At 53.4% G+C, this 6,410-nt stretch overlaps 1 protein-coding gene across 1 annotated transcript in view; it reads left to right on the top strand.

Annotated features, from left to right (window-relative positions):
* Positions 1 to 6,410, top strand: part of CDH22 (cadherin 22, type 2) — a 51,753-nt gene that overhangs the window by 42,880 nt on the left and 2,463 nt on the right.

Genomic DNA, 6,410 nt, shown 5'->3' with positions numbered 1-6,410 from the left:
GCCTGGGTCCCAGTGCTGCGCTGGCACCCAGCAGCCACCCGGGAGCAGGTGCTGCAGGAAGGCGCAGGACATGGGCTCATGCGCTGCCGCCTCCTCCAGAGCTGCTGCTCTCTTGAGTGGGACGAGGCTCTCTTTGCACCTTCGTGCTAAACGATCCCACAAACTCTGCGTGTGGTGCAACACTGCATAAAATGAGTAAAAGCTGGCATCACCTCCCGCCTTCTGCTCTTGGGAAAACAAATGCTGTTGCTGCAGGGTTATTCCCAGGGTGTTTGGAGACCCTCCCAATCACCAAGCAATGCTGTCTTCTGCAGCAGGAGGAGGCAGCTGCCTGTGCAGATGGAGGCACCCCTCATTTCTAACGTGCGTATGTTTTAGTGCCATCTCCCTTCTTTTGACTCCTTCCCCCTAGTCCATTGAGCACTTAAGTGTGCTCACCTTCACTCCCTGCCCTCCTGGGTTCCTTTGCTGCATCCTCTTTTGTTCCCCCTCTTGCTTCCCTCTTGTGCGTTCGCCCCCTTGCACTTGGCTCTACTCCTCCATATAAATATCAGTGGTGACAAACTGCTACCACCAGCCCATCTGTTTCTTCGTACAAATTTGTAGCCAGTTTTGAAACGTGATTTATAAATATTGCTTTTGCAGCCAAGGAGTGACACTGATGGATGTCAGCACAGATGGATTCTCTAAGCTCTTGCTTAAATCCTCTCTTTTGCTTTGCACCTACTTCCCTCAGCCCCTGCAAGGCAGCAGAAAGCTGCCTCAGGAGGGTGACTTGTCCTCGGTGTGGTAGGGACCCGCATCTGCTTGGAATGCTCCTCTTACCGTTCTTCAGGCAGGGCAAGAGCCCCAGGCTATGGCAGGGCTGGCAGCTGGGAGCACCAGTGGCTGCAGCACTGCTGGGCTGTTGGAGGGCTCCTCAAGGAAGCCTGCAAGGGTTTTGGAGAAAGCCCAGGGCGATGGATGGGGCAGCCTGTCGACACATCAGATGATGTGCTTGAGGATGGAGTACCTGCTGGTAAGTGGGCTCATGTGGTGGTCACAGGGCAGATCTGCTGCAGCCTGATATGCCACGATACAGTCACGGCACTGCCGCTTGCCCAGACCCCGCTGGGTCAGGTCCTGCTGCAGCCAGAACAGCTCGGAGTGCAGGTGGCCCTTGCAAGGTGCCTGCAGTGAACATCTGCAGCCCCACTCGTCACCTCCCAGCAGCACCCAGAGCTGCCTTGGCTCTGATGCTCCAGGTCAGGGATATAGGAGCAAAAGGTGACCCTGCAGGAGACTGCAATAGCTGGATTAGAGCCGCTTTGCACGAGTCAGGCTTTTAGCAACACTACCCTTTCCTGTGCATATCTCTCGTTCCTTGATTTTGCTCTGTCCAAGAGAGTGCTCAAGCACTTCCTAATTCATCAGACAAGGAATAAATGTCATATGTGGTAACAACAGCCGCAATCCAGAAGTAAGATGCCCAGCATCTTCCCATTAAGGGCCTTAAGGAAGAGATAAAACTGGAAAAGCTGACCTCACCCAGCTCCAATTGGTACAATTCCAAAGGCATTCACTATCCTCTGCCTCCCAACTTGCCTTTTGCTGCGTCTTTCTGGCCTGAGAAAATTGATTACAGAAGGATCAAAGGCGATTAGAGCCTGAAATCATGTTCTCCAAGAAATGCTAATTGTGTTGGAAGGGATGGTAGAAAGCATCCAAGCCCAGCAACCTGGAGGGGGTGGTAGATAATATGGAGTGACACATGGAGCTACTGACTCCAGAGCTCAAGGGCTAGGCAAGCAGATGTCTGAACTCTCTACAGGTCTCATTAAGAGCATGTAATGGGTGATAGAAGATCAAAAACTCCTAACAATCAAAAGCAAAATGTTAGGATTCTAGGATTGCCTCAGGATAGAGGAAGCCTCCTCCAGCCCCGCAGGGACTGGAGCGTGAGCAGCGCAGACACTGGTCTGACAGTGGGGTGAAAAAGAGCATTGAGTCTCTGTGTGGTTGAGCAAAGGCAAAGAGCAGAAGTGGTGTGGTCTGGCCCAAAGAACTTGTGAGAAGGAAGAGGCAAAAGGGAAGAATCGGATTCTTCTCCTGCAGCTGCTCCTGCCTGGGAGTGGTGGGGTCTGCACGCGTCTCCCCAGAGCCGGCGTGCCTGGGCACCGGAGCTGCGGAACGGCTGCCAGAGCAGGGGAAGGCAGATGCTCATGGGGCCCTGGAGCATGGGAGAGGGCAGGGATGTCGAAATCCAAACTGGAGGTAGCTTGCTCCCTTCTGGTCTCCTAACTGTTCATGATTGAGTTATGAGAAGGATTTATTATTTCTGTCTTTGAAGCTGCCAAGAGCCTCTTTGGAGAGGGAGTCTGGGAGACAGAATTATTGTATTACTCCTAGAGTACCACCAGAGTATATTGTGTTCCTGAGCTTTCCTCTTGCAGCAGTATTGACTGGTCCCTGCATTCTCGACTCATCTTGGTTTCTGGCTTGTCTGCTTCTCAAAGCAGGCAGAGGTGCCATCTCCTGTCCGTTGCACAAGGTGATATGATGTGACACAGGATAACATCACTGTGTAGTCAGGGAGAGGAAGGCATAGAAAACCTGCAGAGGAAATGTCGGTTTGTGCAGCAAGGTGGCAACAATACGAAAAGATTTGGCTTGGGGCTTCAGAGAGCGCCTTTAGAGTGGTGTGACCGTAGCACGAAGTGCAGTCCTGGGAAGATAGGGCAGGAAAACATAAGTGTGGTGATCCAAATGCACCTGTGCAGGAAAGCTGTGGATTAACATCTGCTTGAATTTCAGCAGCACCATCTGGGAATTCTCCTCCGCAACCTCATGACCCCAGAACTGGACTTAAGAGAAAGCTGCTACAGAGGAAGAGACGCAAGAGGCTGCTGGGCCAGGCCTGTCTGGCTTTTCATGACTTGGGCTGTGCTGATACAAACAAACCTGCACCAAGACACATCCTGAAGCAACTGCCTTGGGTCAGCTGCATGTGAAAAAGCAACTGCACCGAGAGAAATTACATGGTTTTGTAGGAGGTTTGGATGCATTTTCCCAGATCTGGGCAAAGTTTTCTTTACGTCTATGGTCAAATAGACTACTCTGCATGGCACCAATACTGCTTTTTCTGGAGTATCTCAGAAGGGAACACAGAAGAAGTTTGGAAATAACAGGGGTGTAAATATGGTGCAGAGAAGACAGTTATCCAGGTGCCTGGGAAGCCTGGCCACACCAGCAGCCAGCAGGGAGGTGGCTGGAGCCATCCCAGTGCCTGGAGTGGACTAGTTTCAGCTGGACTGGGGTCTGTCTGACCAGCCTTGGTAAAGCAACATCATAGGTGAAGGTGTGAAATTCCTGTGGATCTCCCTCCTGTAGGAAGCGCTCACATCACCCTGTTCAGGAGAAAATGGTGTTTGAAATAGTGTTTTGTGGTTGCAATGTTTCTCTCTCTTCCTAGCACCAGGTTCGGGGTTACAGGGCAAGACTCAGCCCCTCCTGAGCTGAGGTTTCTCAGAGCAGAGCTGTCTGTTCTGCTGCTGGTATATTTAAGTACTGGCTGCTTTATTTTGTCTTTGAGAGTTCAGCAGTGAAAATATTTCTCCTTCCCCTACTTGGCGGTGAGGGGGCTCAGCAGTGCAACCTGCTGCCTGAGCAGTCGCAGCTGAGCTCAGGTTAGTGGCTGCCTCACTGTGAATTTCCCCTTGATTTCTAGAGATTGTTTCTAAAAATACGGTGTGCCTCGTGGCAGGTCCCTCACAGGAGCTGGAGCTGGCTGTAAACAGAAGGGGACTCACCAGCCTTCTGCTGCATTTCCAGGGAGGTGAAGAGCTGGAGCTGCGCTGGCATTTACACAGCACTGGAGGGATGCTCCCTGGGCGGCTGCGGGAGCTCTCAAGCACAGCAGTTCAGCACACCCAGGCCAGGGACAGGCTGAGCAGCATGTGGAGGTACCAGGCTGTGTGTTGGGGGTCCTCTGACCCCCAGCTCAGGCGTAGCTACTTGACTGCTGTGGTGGTGCTAGCAAAGGCAAACTTCCTGGGCTGAGGGCCAGAGCCTTGCTCATGCACGGTGAGGCGGTCTGTCCAATTTGTTCTGTGGCTTTATCTCCCTTAGTTCCAGATGCCCAAGGCTTATAGTTAGCTGGGCAAGCTAGGAGTTAGTCCTTGGCCTCTTGCTGACATGGTGCCATTAGTGTTATTTATATCTGCCTCCTTATGCTGCAGCAAGCTGAGAGAGCAGCACCCAGTGAGATCTGGTTATCTTTGTGCAAAGGATTAGCGTAACAATATTTTTTTTCCCTCTTTCATCCTTGGTTGGTAATAGGCAGCTTCTCAGCAGACTCCACTGCTGATTCTCCCCAGCAGCTCTGCCAGTTGCCTCTATGCTGGTGCCACGTCTCAGCCAAGGTGGCCATGTCCTGCAGGACCTGGTGGCTGCCTCGGTAGAGTCGGTGGTCCCTGCCACCTGTACAGAGAAGCCAGGCAATGCATGCGGTGCAGAGTGATTGTGCTCTCCGCTCTGGGTGATCCCTGCCACGTGCTGGGGACACTGCAGCACTCAGATCACATCTGACTCGGAGCATGGGTCAGTGCTTGGTGTGCAGCCTTGCAGGCAGCATGCTGACATTGCATGAAGTGTCTCCCTCTGAGGCAAATTGTCCCCATCTCGACTCGTATATTTGCCTTATGCTGTCATGTGCTCTGTGCTCCTGAAGATGTTGCCTGCCTGAAGCCTTCTGCTGTGAGCAGGGATAAGTGAGGTTACCCAGAAAATTCCTGTAGTGGGTAAAAGATGCTACATCCAAATGAAGAGTTTTGTCCAGTGACTTGCAGCACAGTTCTGTGTGCATGAGTAAGATCTGGTTTTGAGCATTGCCCTTGTGGCATTCAGTGCAGCCTCCGCATGTTGGCTGGTGTGGTTTTCTCTCCAGTGTCCTTGCATTTCCTATGTTCAGCTCTTCAAGGCAAACTGTGCTCTAAGGTGAACTGGAAGAGATGACTTTCTCCATGTCTCCTTTACGGTGGAATCTCAGGTTTCCCCAGATGATGTGCCAAAGGCTCCACTCTCCCCAGCAACACAGCCATATTCTGGCAACACAGAAAACTCTGCTAGGCTGAGTCCAGAAACCTGATGATGGGAAGCAGCAACTTGTATTTAGCACCGTGAGAGCTGAGCACTGTTCTGGGCACGAGCCTGTGCATGGCTGCCTCCCCTCTGGGCACAGACAGCCCATCTTCCCCACTCCTGATGCACTTACCCATGCTGGGCTGCAGCACATGCTGGGGGAGCACAGATTGCCCCAGCTCCTTCTCTTCTAGGCTGCCCTGAAGCAGGGACCAGCCTTGCCCAGCCGGGGGCAGACGGGCTCTCCTCTGCTCTGCTGTGGCTGCAGCACCGGGGGATCTGCCCCACTTCCAGGTAGGCACCTGTCTCTGTGCTCTGCTCTTGCCTTGCTCCTGTCCCTGCCGTGCCCACATGCTCCCGTGCAGCACCCAATCCATACGGCAGTTTCCGTGGTGGCAGGCAGCCCAAGAGCCAGAATTAGAATAGATGTCTTTTCCAATCGAAAAGCTGACTGATACAGTAAGGGGCCAGTCCAGCATAAATCAGGTGCAATGAGGAGAAAGTCTGTAGACAGCAGCACCTCGCTGGGAGTGCACCAATCTACCTTTTATTAGATAAAGACTGCAGACATTCAGCAGCAACTTCGGGCTGCAATTGTTCAGCTACTATTCAATCCCTTCCTGGCTGTTCAGGCTGGCAGTGCGTAGCACACATGAGCAGGGAGCTGAGCTGATTTTCAGTCCCTGTTCCTACCCTCCCTGCTTCAGGTTGTCTGGGCACAGCTGCTGCTTGGGTTCATCTCTGGCACCGGAGCCCTGGAGGGTCCCATGAAGTGGCCGTGTTAATGGGATCGTAATGGGTTATGCTGTGCCGGCTGAGCCCCTGAAACTGCAGGGTTTGAGCAGATGGGGAGGAGGACGCTGGCTTGGCTGGGAGGCTTGGAAGGAGCTCTGCCTGCTCCTCCAGAAGCGACAAAGCGTCCTAGGGTCCTCTGGCTGAGGCAGGACCCTTCACCCACAGCTCTATGGGTTTGGAAGCAGTGACTCGTCTGCTCTGGTCTTCATGTCAGCAACTGATTTTTATCCTAATTCCTGCCCTGTGCCACTCTCTGAGGGTCTTCTGGAAGGTTATTCCCTCTCTCTGCTCCGTGTTGTCTGCCAGAATGGCCCAGGCACCTGCGTGCTGCTGCTCCTGTGCTGGGCTCACCGTGCGCTGGGGAGGTGCTGGGCTGCCCTGGGGGGCCTGCCCAAGGGGCACATGCTGGAGCAGAGCTGGCTGCCCCTGGCTGCTCAGGCTGCTGTGGTGCAGGGGAGCCTCAAGCTGGCTCCCTGCTCCCCTGTGATGGAGAGGAT

Source organism: Nestor notabilis, unplaced genomic scaffold, assembly GCF_000696875.1.
Source record: "Nestor notabilis isolate BGI_N333 unplaced genomic scaffold, ASM69687v1 scaffold16834, whole genome shotgun sequence".
Classification (NCBI taxonomy): Eukaryota; Metazoa; Chordata; class Aves; order Psittaciformes; family Psittacidae; genus Nestor; species Nestor notabilis.
The sequence above is the reverse complement of the archived record's forward strand: the minus strand, read 5'-3'. Positions and strand labels throughout refer to the sequence as shown.